Raw genomic sequence first — 14,815 nt, 5'->3', positions numbered from 1 at the left:
GGGGTCTGGTTTTCCCACCAGTTTGTCAGCTCCACTCTGTCAGCTTCCACTTGCACAGAGCGGGCAGCGGGGAGGACCACGTCCACCCCCGTCAGATGGCAGGCAGCACGGTGGGGACACAGCTCAGCCTCGCCCAGCGTTCCTCATAGTCCCTGGACTGGAATGATGTGGCTTTGAACCCCAGTGACCCCCTCGTAGAGGCGCTCTTAGGAGACACTTGAAGGGTGCGAGCACCGCTGGTTGGTATAACCAGGGGGAGGTGACACAGCTGCCGTCCCTGGGTGAGCGTGGGCCCGGGACACTGCTGGCCGTCGGCACAGTGCCCTGCAGCCCTGGGGTCAAGAGGGCTGAGGCTGAGAACCGGCTTGAGAGGCCAGTGGCCAGGCGGGGTGCAGCAGGGCTGGAGAGGACTGGCTGCTCCGATGCTGAGAAAATGGTGCACAAGTTTCAGAAATGAACTTGGGAACCCCTGGTCTTAGGGTTTTGCCGAGTCCTAAATCAAATAACAGAAAGGCAGCATTTTAGGTTGAAAAACAGAAGCATTCTAGGAGGCGATGGTTAGAGGACAAGAGAGGGGAGTTGGGTTAGTGACAGCACCAACACGAAAGGCCACTGACCACGGGTCACCAGGGGTTGGAAGCCTTGGACGGGGACAGGTTCACCATTGCGGACAGGTGACCCGTGCCTCAGAGAATAGTTTTGCAAGAAGCCGTGAAAAGAGGCTAACTATAGTGTGACTGACCAAGTGTTTGAAGGAACCAGTTACTGTTCTGTTAGTTTGTAATTTATTCTGCCAGTCTGCTTAACCACGGGCATGATCTCCTGACTAGGATTTAAGTGTCAGGTCCTAATTATGAGATTCTTATACAAAACAATCTTAGGTAAGTCTGATAAAAACTGATGCTGGTGGAAATCAGAGAGCTGCTCTCATGAGGGAAACCGATGTCCATTTTAGTTTCAGACCAGGTGTAAATCTCTCTGAACTCATACCGAGCAGACCTACAGTAAATATAGACAATAAAAATGCCCAGGACTTTGAAAAGGTTACACTCTGCCACCTGTATTATCCAGATATATGTAACAGTTACCTCTTCTCTTCATAAGCCATTAAGATCTTTTAAAAATCTATGCATGCTTGAGGGCTTTGAATGCCCATGATTGACTTTATTGGCTTCCTGAGCACCTGTCCTGTTTCGATAGACTCTCTTTGTGTGGACTGAATTGCTGGGGTCAGCTACTGGGGTCAGCGTGCTATGAGGGTCACCACACATGACTTTTTGTCTAAATTAATCAGCCTCTGAAAAGAAGAAAGACAGTGTGATCCGATCAACGAAGCTGAGGAGAAAAAGTACAGACATCCAAGCAAGTGTGAGATGCTTTCCGGTTGGCGCACTCTGTGGACACAGCTGATGAGAACCTCTTGATGCTCCTGCCAGGCAGCGCATGTGTCTCTTCATCCACTGTGGTCTGCCCAGCAGCAGCTGTCCGGTCACTATGAATCCACTCACCTTTTTGTGGAACCTAAAATCTGGGCTCAGTCACTGCGGTGTGAATGATGCAGAGGATGGCTGGGACCCTGCTGGGGTCTGATGGGCGAGGCTGACCACGGGGTTGTCACGACCCTCCCCAGGCAGGAAGCCCAGGCTGAGGAGGACAGGTCTGAAAGCCACTGAGGATGTTGAGACCCACGTCACTGCTTGGGCGGCAACAGGTTGGTAACAAGAGATGAGCTTATTCTGCATATGTTGGAAGGCCAGAGCTGATGCTTCGCGGCATGGATGGGGGAACAGTTAGGGCTGATTTTAAAGATTCTGGTGAGGAAACTGTAGGTTGCTATTTCCTGAGACTGAGAAGATTGGGGACAACAGGCCTGAGGAGTTACTATGCTTTGTTTTGGATGTGAGAAATGGGAAGTTCTGAAGGAGGACGCAGAGTGTGACAAACAAGCTCGGGGTTCAGAGGACAGTTTGCAGTGGAAATTTCCATCTCAGAGTGTCCATCACAGACAGAGCATTTTAAGACATAAAAGTGAGGTGCTCCTCTTTTAGTGTTTCTATCTAGAAGCCTCCAGGGCCTCCTATGCTTGTAGGCAGGCTTTGGAAGGTGACTGGCTCCCTGGGCTCACAGCTGACCCTGATGTTAGGGGTGGGACCTGGGAAAAGGCGGTTGCTGGAGGTGTGGCCTCAAGGGTTCGGCTCCTCCCCTCCCCTCCGCTTCCACTGCCCTGCCATGGGCTGGTTCTCCATGCCACTCTGTCTTACAGCCAGACAACTATAGACTGAAACTTCTACAAACTGTGAACTAAATAAACCTTTCCCCCTTCACATCTTGAGTGTTGGGTGTTGTCTTGGAAATGGCAAAGTGACAAAGATACCTCCACTGAGCAGATGTAGACATCAAGAGGAGACATGGACCCACCCTCTGGGCACTGGGGTGGAGATGGAGAGAGGCAGCTGGGAGGACTGTGCAGAGGGTCACCCTGGGAATCCTCTGCCACCCAGGCCACTCGGGCCAGGTCTAGCAGGGAGCCTGGCTGTGTGAAAGGTTCCTGTCATGGTTACTTGTCGCTCATTGATGAGACAAAATATTTGAGGCCCAAAAATAAAGAAGGAAAGGTTTATTTAGCTCATAGTTTGTGGAGGTTTCAGTCCATACTCAGCTGGTTCTCAGCCCAGGTGATGTGGCAGAAAGGTGACAGTTCATGGTGATGGACGACAGCAAAAACAACAGGAGCACAAGGGGAAGAGAGAGAAAGAAGCCTCTTTCTGTCTCTAATCCTGTGTGTAGGCTGCCCACCCTAGGGTGGTGTAGCACTCACACCCATAATCCCAGCATTGCATCATGAATCAATTATAAATTCCAGAAGCCCACCCCCATGAGTGCATGAGGCTTTGGGGGGATACCCAGACACAAATCATAACAGCTCTCTACAGATTTAGGGCTAAAGGGCTGGGGATTAGCCCATGTGCTTTGGCATGAGAAGCTTTCCCTGCAGCCTGAGGTGAAGGACTGTGGAAAGCAGGCTGAGGAGGAAGGGAAGTGAGGGGATGATTAGCACTGGACAGGTTTGCCTGCCAAAGGGGCAGAGCATGGTGCAGCAGGCAGGTGCTGGACACAGAGCTTGAGAGAGGCTTGATTTTGTTTTGTCCAGAATGGAGTTTATCTGCATGCTTGTGTGCTAATGGGAATATTTAGAAAAATAATGGTGGTCAGGAAGGGAAAGTTTCTAGAGTGAAGGGTGGATTCACTGTGCAGATAGATGTAGAGGCTGCCTGTAACCAGGTGTGCAGTGGGAGTGAAGGTGATGACTGTGCATGTGTGTGCATGCATGTGTGTGCATGTATGCATGTATGTCTGGGTGCGTGTATATGTGTGTGTGTGCACGTGTACAGCATGCGTGGCTGGCAGGTGAGCAGGTGGGGATGTGTTTAGTAGCATGCGCAGTCACAGCAGACACCTTTTTTCCCACCACGGTTAATTTTTCCCAAAGCCCAATGCTCACTTGGTCTTGGCTGCACATTATAATCCATGGTTGGAAGGTTTTGGAAGACAGTGATTCCCAGGGCTCAGGAAGTCTGGAGTTAGGAATCCGGAGACAGATTTCAGACAAACCCAGGCTCCCAGGGCCGGGGCTCTTGGCAGCAGCATTGGTATGCACAGCGAGGGGCCATCTGGCCAGGTGCTGCTTAGTCAGGGCAACGCGGGGCAGGAAGGAGCAGATCTGCAGTGTTCAGGGAGCCTTGCGAAGGTGCTGGGATTCTGTGCCCCTGAGAGGAGCCTCATGGGCAGGGCTTCCCCGTGGGAGGCAGCAGGCAGACTGCCAAGGAGTCCTGGGTGCTGGGCCCTGTGGGGTGGGAGTGGCACCATCTCCCAGCATGGTTACCCCCGGGGTCCTGCAGGAGGGCGCAGCTGCTGAGGTGGCTTCTGCATTTGCCCTTGCTCTTGGTGGGGAGGGCGACAGCTGAGAGTGTGGCCCTTTGTTTAGGGGCCAAGAGGTGACAATCAGGGACCCCATGTGTGTTATGGCACAGCTCTGGCTGTGACGCTTACTGGAGCCCAGGAAGGTTAGGGAGCAGCGCTTTCATGTCTCCTGACCTCTCATTATACACACACACACACACACACACACACACACACACACACACACAACACACACACATGCACACACACACACGCAGTTGGCCCGAAATGCCAGCAGCCTCCTCTAAAAACCAGAAATGTGGGTATGTGGAGAAACATGGGCTGCTTGAATCCAGAGGAGGGAATCAAGTGGTGGAGGGAGGAGGGGGAGAGAGGAGGAGGGAGAGAGTCAGGAGGAGGGAGAGAGTGGGAGGGAGAGAGGAGGAGGAGGGAGAGGATGGAGAGATGCACCGGCCTTGGGTGAAGACCCTCACTAAGAGCACTTCCAGGGTGACAGAACCGGAGCCCTGGCTCCAGGATCTCACTCAATGAGTGTCTGGCCCCTTTCCGGGCCTCTGATGTGCAAAGACTCTGAAGGTACTGGACAATGGATGCCCGGGGCAGAGTATTCTAACTGAATCCCATGAAGGAAACCTGCCCTCTGGGTGTGGGCCGGCGTTGGCCTGCTGCTTCCCCAGGGCTGTTCCTTCATGCTGCTGTAAATTCTGACTTTGCTTCCTTAGAAATAAATTAATGATTAATAATTAGGGCACCCTCGTTAGGAGCCGAGGGGCCGGGAAGATAAAAGAGGAGCTGAGGAGCTGAAGGGTGTGGGCTTGGGTGTGGCTCAGAGCCTGGGATCAAAGATCGTCACCTGCCTGAGAGGCGGGCCTTTTGTAGCTGTGACTGCTACCGGGCAGTGGTGCACATTTTATTTCTTTATTTTGAAAACATCCTGTTGATATTTAATGTCTAACAGGTGGTGACTGCTGTGCTGGTTTTACCTGACTGTGACAAGCACCGAAAATAATAAATGTAAAAAGGAGAAAGATTCACTGCGTCTGAGGTTTCCGTCCCTGGGGTCCTGTTCATCGTACAGGCAAAATCCCACAGTCTTGCAGCAGAGCAGAGGGACGTCCCAGCTGGCAGCGGTTCCTGAGAGACGCTGTCCCTGGGCACGAGGAGAGCTTGCCGGAGGCCCTCAGGGTTGGAGAGACAGGCTCAGCTCCTCGTTGCTGAGACTGTCCTGGTTGCGACCGGCTTCCTGGGACGCTGTGCTTTGACGGGACAGTTGTGCTCGGCAGGGAGGGTTTGAAGCGATAAGGTGCAGCTCAGCTTTTTATTTTTCAGTTTTTCGGTTCTGTTTTCTCGGTGCCAGGATGGAACCCGGGGCCCGCACAAGCTAAGCAAGAGCTGAAGCTGAAGATCTAAAAGCCCCTTCTCTCTGCTTTGGGGGGCTGAGGTCTGACACATGGCTTAATTCAATCACGGGAAACAAGAACACTGGGCTCCCCAAGGGTGGGGAGGGGAGATGCACCCTGCACCTGGCTGTTAGGAAGATTTTGAAAGGAAAGTCTGAGTGGGGTTAGGGGGCAGAATTTCAGGGGTGTTGGCTGGGGCTGAGAATTAAGTGGATGTAAGACAGAGCCACGGGAGAAGAGCGTGCCCCTTTGTATGTTGCGTGTGAAGAGAAAGCCCTCAAAAGGGAATAAAAAGGTGGTAAAATCTAAATGATTAGCCAGGCGGGTGGTGCCCATCTGTGGTCCCAGCACCCCCGGAGGCTGAGGCAGGAGGATGGCAAATAAGAACCCTGTCTGGGCAACTTACTGACTTCTTATGATCCAAAAATACAGGGCTGCGTGTGTAGCTCAGAGTGAAGGTCCTGGGTTCCATTTCCTGCACTGCACAACACAACCCCTAAATGCTTACACAATAGGTTACGGGAGTAGTGGCAGATGTGGGCACCTGGCTAAGCCCCTGGTGTGGGGGGCTGGAGGAAGGCAGAGGTCTTAACAAGGCCCCTGTAGCTCGTGCTCTGATTTTCAAGGGAAGGAAGGAAGGTCAGAGCTGGGGCTCCCATGTGCCGTTCCTCCTGTGCCTCCTTTGCTCACAGGGCCCCCAGGAGGTTCTGGGAGGGGGTTCCCCTGCCAGTGCTGGCAAGCGAGACTCAGGAGAGACTGGTGAGCGGGTGGAGTGGCGGTTAGGCCGTCACCTGACAAGCAGATGGGCCGTGTTAAGGGACACACAGTAGTATGTGGTGTGTGCTGCCCACGCCCTTTTCACTAGAATCCACTAAAGCAAAGTGAGGGTAAACACTGAGGCTGGGGCGGGGTGGCTGACGTGTGTGTGTGTGTGTGTGTGTGTGTGTGTGTGTGTGTGTATGTGTGCGCGTGGTGTTAAAGCTACAGGTGACTGCCGGGCATGGTGCTCACGCCCTTGCGAGTTCCAGAGTAGCCTGGGCTACAAAGTGAGCTCAAGGTCAGCCTGAACTGCATAGAGAGACCTCGTCTCAAAAAGATAAAAAAAAAAAAAAAAAGCTACCGGTGACCACAGCAGAGACAGACATAATACCCCCACACTGGGACTTCTATGTGTGGCCCAGATATGGGGTGGATGACAGGAAGGTGACACTTGGAACAGGAAAATAACCAAGACCTTAATTAACAATGCATTTAGGTTTTTTTTTGCCCTGTGGGGATTGAGCCCTAGGTCTCTCAGTGCTGGGCAGGACTTTCCACTGAGCTACATCCCCAGCCCTTTAAAATCCATTTGGAGACAGGGTCTCACCAAGTTGCCAATGCTGGCCTTGAACCTGCAATCCTCCCGCCTCTGCCTCCTGAGTACTTGGGTTACAGGTTTGGGCCATTATGCCGAATGAGAATTTATTAATTAGTGGTGTATTGGTTCCAAAAAAAAGGGCAAACATTGATATACCGTCCATGCTTTCTTACATAGTAACTTAGCAATTTTTTCTTTTTGATGAAGTCTGTAAGGAAGAAGAAGAAGAAGAAAACAATTTGCCCTAAAAACTTGTGGTTTAGTCTAAAGAACGTCTATTGTTATTATCACAGAACTTTGGTGCTGGAAGTGACCTTGGGTGTCCCCTGTCCAGCTGTCCTCCAAGTGAATCCTTGTTAATTGGCCTCTCAGCTTGCATCTGGGCACCTGGGGACTGGTGAATATCCTGAGATGCTGCATTTAACTGTGGTGACCGTTGGGCCACATGTGTCCTGCGGTGATGGACGCGGCCTTCCAGAGCGCCCAGGGCCACGGTCCCAATGCCTCCTGACAGCCAGGCGAGGGACTGACCCCGAGTCACAAGGCATGGGTGCCTTTGTTTGGGGCAGCCTGAAGGCCTTTTCTGCTGTTTGCATTCTCTCTCAAACAGGAGCTGTATCAGCCTCCACAGGGACTCAGGGAGAATCTGAGCCGGGGTTGGCATGCTCCGGAGACCTCAGGCACAGCAGCGTCAGGAGAATTGTGGTGGCAGAGCGTCCAGGAGAGCGGCCGTTGTTCCGCTGCCCTGGCTTATGGAGTTGTGTGGGGTGAGGCTCACGCGTTCCCTGAGGCGCTCGGAACAGTCATGAAAAGCTATGGTGCCCTGCTCCCTGGGCTCCAAGAGGTGTTTTCTTAACTCTGTTCTCACTGCTGGCTCGGGTAACAACTTGATCATTCAGGCTCAGGGAGCAGGGTGAAGAAGCTGAAGACAGGGGAGACTTGGCACAAAAGCTGCTATAAACAAGGACCTGCAGCGCCGGCAGAAGCCACTCTGGGTCTGGAGGAGCACAGCAAGAGGCTGATCTGTTCTTCCGGTGAACCTCAGAAACCACCAGGAAGGGAGGAGCCCATCAGTGCATGGGCTGGGAATCAAGGAGCCCCTCTCTCCCCCATCAAGCAGCCGGCTGGTTCAGAGGACGGGCTGAGTGATAGCATCTGAGGCACGAAAGCAACTGAATGCCTGTATCATCTGACTGATTTGCAGGTGTAAGGCCTATTATCCTCTACGGGGAGGATAATAGCTGTGCAATATAGCAAATATGAGGGATTTCCTTCTGTCTCATTTTTGAAACCCACTATTATTCTCACTGTTAAGCTTTGTCCTGATTTATGATTTTGTTTTATTCAATGTGCAATTTTGATTGGTTTTATTCTGGTCTGTCTGATTTTGCTGTCTGATGGAAGAGACCACTACTGTGATGATGACATGGTAGCCCTATGGTAGCCGTCAGATTTCCTAGCATCCTGTACCACTTTTGCTGCTTTGATTGGATTTATTTTGTCTTACTTTGTTAGATTTTATTCTCTTCTAAAAAAGTTTCCATTCAGAAGCAGAAGGAGGGCGCAGAGCTCCTGCGGTCCGCAGGGAAGGCTGCCGGGGTTGGCATCCGCCCAGCTGCAGAAGGGAACAGGGCAGAACGCTCATCCCCCGTGGCTGAGGGGCAGAATTTGGATTTTAGTGAACTGAAAACTGGCTGAGGAGTCCAGTATGGTGACAGACTCAACAGAGGACGTGTCCAGGTGGCCCCGGGTGCTGGAGGTCTCTGTGCCACTGGGAAGACGGCATGGGCGTCCCTGTCCTCCCCGACAAGCCGCTTTCTGTCCGCTATCCGCTGCTTGCTTTTTCTTTCCTTTCTTGGCTCTGGAAACTCAAGGTTTGGCTTGGTGGCCTCTGAGGTACATTTGCTAGTCACCTTTGCATCGGCGATCAGTCGATCAGTGCATGATCCTTGACGCCGGCCCGTGGTGCACGGAGCGGGATGGGCCAAGGGCCAAACAGCTAAACCGGGGGCCAAAGCCCACAGGTTGTGCGAGCGTGGACTCCACGCTGTGATCCCGTAGCTGAGGGGCCCCGGAGTCCCCTGTGTTACAGGCTCGGCTTCGGCCCGCCTTTGGGAAGACTCTTGCGTCCCTGGGCAGATGGGAAGGAGGACTCTCCCTCCTCCTGCTTCCCGGCTCCGGGGCGGGACTTTCCCTGTGCCTTGATCCTCCTGCGGGACAGAAGCCCTGGCCGGAGCCCTGCACTCAGGACTGGCCCGTGAGCCTAGATGAGCTGTTCTCTGACCAAGTTAGGACCCAAGGCATTTTGTCCACAGTGATGGGAACCAGGACCACAGCTGCCCACGAATTTAGGGACCTAGGCTTCACACTACAGGGAATTCTGAGGGGCTGGAGAGAGATGAGCAGAAGCCACCGCCCGGCACAGCTGGGGAAAGAGACTCTGCTTTGTACTCCTGGTGTCTTCCTATTTCTGAAAGAGCCGAGAAAATAAACGGTGAAATAAAGACATTCCCAGTACAAATGGTTAGCAGGGAGCAGCTCAGCTGAGCTCATCTCATGACTGTTTGGTTGTCAACTTGGTGACGTTGGTTCACTGTCAGGAATGGGCTTTGCACTGTGAGGCGGTCCTGAGAGGTGGTGCTGTGACATCTCCTGTGCCCTCTCTGTCCCCCATGGGGATGCCCGGGTGACTGCAGGACACGGGATGTTGACAGGGATGCAGCCCCGGGCCTCATTCTATGTTGGGGACTCACTCTTACTCTTCCGTGACCTCGGCAGCCGAGAGGTCCACAGCTGTGTGTGCCCTGGGCTGTGGTCCCTGGGAACTCGCATCTGCTCTCTGGCTGGGCCATCGGTCATTTCTGGAGTGGCCTGGAGATGAGATCATGCCGTGCATGGCCCTTTGAGATGGACTTTTTTCCTCCCTGCAGATGGGTGTCGATTTCTTGAGCTCCACTGAATGAGTACCGCAGGCCTTTGTTTAATCAGCCGCCCTCCTGGAGACCTTCAAGCTGCTCCAGCTTTGCCTGTTACCTCTACACATTTGTTTCCAGTGCACAAGAGTTTTCACTTCTTTGAGATAAAGAAATGCTGGAGAGTGTGATTCCTGGTTGGATGCTGAGGTGAGTTTAGGTGCACAGGAAATCGCCTTTCCCAGGAGGTCTGCACTGTGCTGGATTCCTGCATGCGGTGCACTGAGGGGGAGCTTTGTCTGTATCTTCGCAGGGTTTCATGTCTGCTGGGCTGGGTCCTGTTCCATGGGGTGGAGGAAGGGAACCCGACAGCTGGGCCACACTTGTGTTGATTTAAGCTTCTGCGACATCAGCCTGGGTGTAATGGAAAGTGGCCCCCTCCAATGTACTGAGTCGCCTGGGTAACAGTTCCTGTTGCTTCTGTTTCCTAAAAACTGCTGGTCACCGTGATGCACATTGTAAACACCAATCTCCAATGGACAAGCCATTCTGCCTCTGTCCTTCCTGCTTGCTTATCTCATATAAGCCTTGGACCACCAGAGACCAGGGCTGATATTCTGGGAATGAGCCCAATCAGTGCACATGGACGTAAATCAATCAGGGATGAGGACACTAGCGACCGGGGTTTCCTTGGAGACCCAGCATTGCTCAGTGTGAGCTGGAGGGAGGGGGCTTTGCTGTCCTTGGAGAGCTTGCCAGGGTGCATTTCTGCCCTGCTGAGCTAGGAGAAGGCAGTGAAAGTGGGGCACAGTTCAGATACTGTGGGCTCTACATGTGCAACAGAGGAGTGGATGAGAAAGTGTGGTATCACATGAAATGTTGGGCCACTCTGCTGTAAAGGAGGAAGAAGCTGAGTCATCTGGAGGAAACTGGATGCACCTTGAGACCGTAACGCCACGCGGAGTAAATCAGACACTCGAGCTCAAATATTCCATGGGTGACTTTTGTACGAGAAACCCAAATTATGAATGAAGAGCGAAATAAAGGACAGATAATAAGAAACTGGGAGATGTAGCTTTTGGAAATGAGAAGAGACCGGAGAGATGGAGGGAGGAGCGGGGAGGGAGGCGGAGGAGATGTAAAGAGAATTAAGTTACCCACGTGGACTGACCCCCCTAGAGGAGGGCGATCACTGCTTACCGCAAAGATGGGTTAACAAAAGCAAAAACGTTAAAAAACCAAATGCCACTGGCCCTGGCTGTTCTTTGCCATTTTGGGTGGATTTTCTTGAGTGTTTCTGCAGATCCTTTATTTCGTGATTTCACTGGCCTTTGGGGTTCCTTGGGGCGCAGGTCTGCAGTTCCTCGAGTGATTCTGACGGCAGAGCCCGGAGCTGCCATCCTTGGTGCTTTCTTCACAGGCCCCGTGCCACAGCCTGGGTCAAGGGCGCAGTTGCTGCGCAGTTTGATGCAGGCTGGCATGGTTGTTTCTTTTCCATTGTAGACTGTGCTTTTTCATGTCAAGTCTAAGAACGCTCACTTGGCCCATGGTCCTGAGGATGCACTCAGGGCTGTGACGCCTCGGAGCAGGTTTTTGCACGGGGTGTGAAGGTTTGGGGAAGCCGTGAGGATGGCTAATTGCTCCAGCCGCATTTGTGGAGTGAACCATCCTGCAGTGAACCTTCCTGCAGTGCATATACACAATGTTTGCATTCTTCTCTTTTCTTTTCCTTTTCCTTTCTTTTTATAAATTTGGTGTGGGAGATTGAATCTAGAACTTTCTTACTGACGTACATTCTCGTCCCTTTTTTTACTTTTTGCTTTTGAGCCAGGTTCTCTCTAAATTGTTAAATTGCCAACGCTGGACTGGAATTTGTAATTCTCCTGCCTCGGCCTCCCCCAGTGCTGGGATTACATGGCATGCACCACCACACCTGGCCGGACAAAAATCAGTCAGATGCGTATTTCCAGGTTCCTCGATCTGGTCTCCCAGCCCTGCTGTTCAGTCCTCTGTCCACTAACGCTACGTTTCCTTGTTTCTGCATCGTGCAGGCAGATGATACTGGTGGCCGATTGCTTCTACTTTATCCTTTTGCAAAACCGTCACAGCTACTCAAATGTCTGTGCCTTCCAGAGTACATTCTAGAATATCACTGTCTGTGCCCGCAAAATGTTGCTCTGGGCTTTTGCTAGGAACTGTATTGAAGTTATCGATCAGTTTAGAGGACCTACGTCTTTACCAGGTCCCACCAATGCTGAGTTAGTGAGCTGTTCAGTTCATCTGCGCTGCTTCTGCAGCTATGAAGAAAGACCTGGGGCCACTTCCCGTGGGGTTCTGAGTGGAACCCAGTGGTGCGATCCTTCTCATCACTCGGGGGAGGCTCTGCTTTCCCCTCTAGCTTCAGGCTGCTGCCGTCTTCCCGGTGTTTGTAAACCCAGCCTCCAGCTCTGTGGGGCCAGCAGCACACAATCTCGGGAGCGCGTGAGTCCCCGGGGAGGCCAAGGGGGTTATCAGTGCACCACTCCTCTGTCTCTGAGGGCTTGTGCTGTCTCTGTTGCTTCCCTGGGACCCGCCTAGGCAGGCAGGGACAGCGGTCCCCTCTGCCGGCGCTGCCCTTCCCCCAGCTGGACGATGACAAGCGTGGCGAGGTCTCTTCTGAGGCTACTTCTCGGGCGCAGGAGCAGGGACCCTGTGTCACAGCTGTCACTGTTTTCACCATGAGCATGAAAACTGACCCGGGAACTGGTCTTCGTGTTTCTGCAGCTGCAGTTTTTAGTACAGTATCTCTTTATAGCAAAGCTGTCCCAAAGTAAAAACAGGTTTTTTGGGTACTGGGAATCGACCTCAGGACCTTGCACTTGCCAGGCAGGTGCCAGGCTTGTGCCACTGAGTTACAAACCCCGGCTAAAAGTAGAATTTTGATTCGCAAAGATTTTTCTTTCTAGTGCAATTTATTGGCATTTATTTCTGCTAGAGGTTGGGACAGGAGAAAAAAGTGCAAGCAATTGAGACCCGGGTGGGCAGAGCCCCTAGTGTGTCATCCAGTTCTGGTTCCAGTTCTGGTTTCGGTTCCATTTCCAGAGTGTGGGCCCTGCCTTCCGAGGTCTGCGCGCATAGAGCTATGCTCTGCATGGTCAGCGCGGTCCCCAGCGCGTCTCCTGTGTGCTTTTCCTCTCGAAGTCACGCAGCCCTCACCGTGGTTGTCACGGGTTAGGACTTGGCAACCCGCTGTGGTCAGGGCTGGACTTGGGACGTGGGGCACCAGGTCTGCGCCCCGCTTCTCCCGCCTCTCAGCCTGTCCTGCAGACTCGCTCCGTGGCGAACTGTGGGTCTCAGAACCCAGTACTTGGTGTTGCCTGGGTCCTGTGTCCACCCACAAATGGACTTACGTGGACAGGGCCAGTCCATGCACCAGTGACCTAGCCAGGTAGCAGACTGACTTTTGACGTGGAGCGGGGTCTGAGCTCCCACCTGGCCCAGAGCTCGGGAATGGGGACCCCGGAGGTGACTCAAGGCAGAGAGTGAGTCCCAGCAGATCTCGGGGTCCTGAGCAGAGGAAGCCAACAGCTCTTCACTCCACCAGGACCTATTTTTTCTTTTTCCTGTGGTATTGGGGATTGAGCCCAGGATCTTCACATTGAGCTCCACTCCCAGCCTTTTAAAAAACATCTTGTAATTTTGAGGCAGGGTCTTACAAAGTGGTTCAGGATGGGCTTGAATTTGGGCTCTTCTTGTCTCAGCCTCAGAGTATTTAGATTGTAGGCCTGCACTGCTGTGCCTTGTACCAGGGTCTAAAGAGTGGCTCATTAAAAGGAAAACTGAATCAGAAAAAGAAAAATTCTTTCTGGAATATAACAATTTAGGGAAAATGGCAGATGATACTTCTCCACAGATTACTCAGGTCTGTCACACGATCAGGAGGATCGTCACAGCTTCCTGCTGTAGGCCTGACTTGCTCCAGCATAGATGCAGACGTTGACTAAGTAAGTGCCCTGAGTCCCGGCCCTGCCCTCCGCTATTCCCTGGCCAGGAGGGCTCCCCGTGTCTCTGTAAGGGCCGCAGGCATGGAAGGTGACCCCGTGAGCCTCCTGAGCTGGTGTCCCTGAGGATCTGCCCTGTGATCCGTGTGCTGGGGGAGCTCACAGGGTTACAGCAGCCTGCAGGGCACACAGGAGCAGGGAGCAGGAGCCTGCTGTGAGGATAGCATGGAGGGCTTCTGGTCATCATCAGGGACCGACGGCAGGGGGTATGGTGACACAGCACTCAGGAGGCTGAGGCAGGAGGATCACGTTCAAGGCCAGCCTGGGGCTACATAGCGAGATCTTGTCTCAGAAAACCAAACCAAACCAAACCAAAACAAGTTCCATACATGGATTTTCAGCATTTCTGGCTGTGAATTTTCTGTAGGGGCCTTTGTTCAGGAGCAGGTTTTCCTGAGAGCGTGACTGTCCCTCTTCAGCCTCTGTCTCTTTCTGGCATGGCTGGGGGGTCTAAAGCTGAGCAGAGGAAACAGGAGGAGCACAGGCAGCCGCACTTAGGGACACTTCTACTGCTGCGTTTTCTCTCCATGGAAGCTGCCGTGGCGACGGTCATTGCCCCACAAGTCCCAAGGACCAGCTGGGGACAGAAGCATGCATGCAGGAGAGTTTGTCTGGGGACCTTGCTTTGCAGCTCAGGTCAGCTGACTTGAGAATGTTCCTGTACCAAGAGTTGAACATGGAAGCCCAGGCTTTCCCCAGTCCAGCTTTAGAAACATTTTCCTCAGGACGATCATGAACACATCCGGGAGCAGCAACGCCTACGTGAAAAACAGGGACCCAAGCAAAAGTTCATGGAGGAATTTTGAGAGAGAGAGAGAGAAAAGTATAAAATAGGACTCAGTGTTCAGGTGCAAACAATATCTGCCAAATTCCCTTCCCCTAAACCAACTAAAATATTTCAATAAAGGGAAACAGAAGGGGGCAAATTCTGATGCTAACTCTGTAATTAGGTGGAAAGCTGTTAGTGTAGCACTTGGTTTTCTGTTACTGTCACACAGTGTCAGAGGTTGGGCAATGTAGCAGCAGAAGTTTTACTTGGCTTATGGTTGTGGAGGTTCAGGACATGGTGCTGGTGTCGTATCAGGGGGTGGAGCCTCAGGAGCAGTGTGTGGACTTGGCTGGGGCAGAGCGCCTCCCCCAGGATCTGGGGTCTCCCACTGGTCCTAGACCTCTGTGTGTGGTACC

This window comes from Cavia porcellus, unplaced genomic scaffold, assembly GCF_034190915.1.
Source record: "Cavia porcellus strain 051 isolate PalLab524CR breed Dunkin Hartley unplaced genomic scaffold, mCavPor4.1 scaffold_12, whole genome shotgun sequence".
NCBI classification, from domain to species: domain Eukaryota; kingdom Metazoa; phylum Chordata; class Mammalia; order Rodentia; family Caviidae; genus Cavia; species Cavia porcellus.
Note: the sequence above shows the minus strand (reverse complement) of the source record.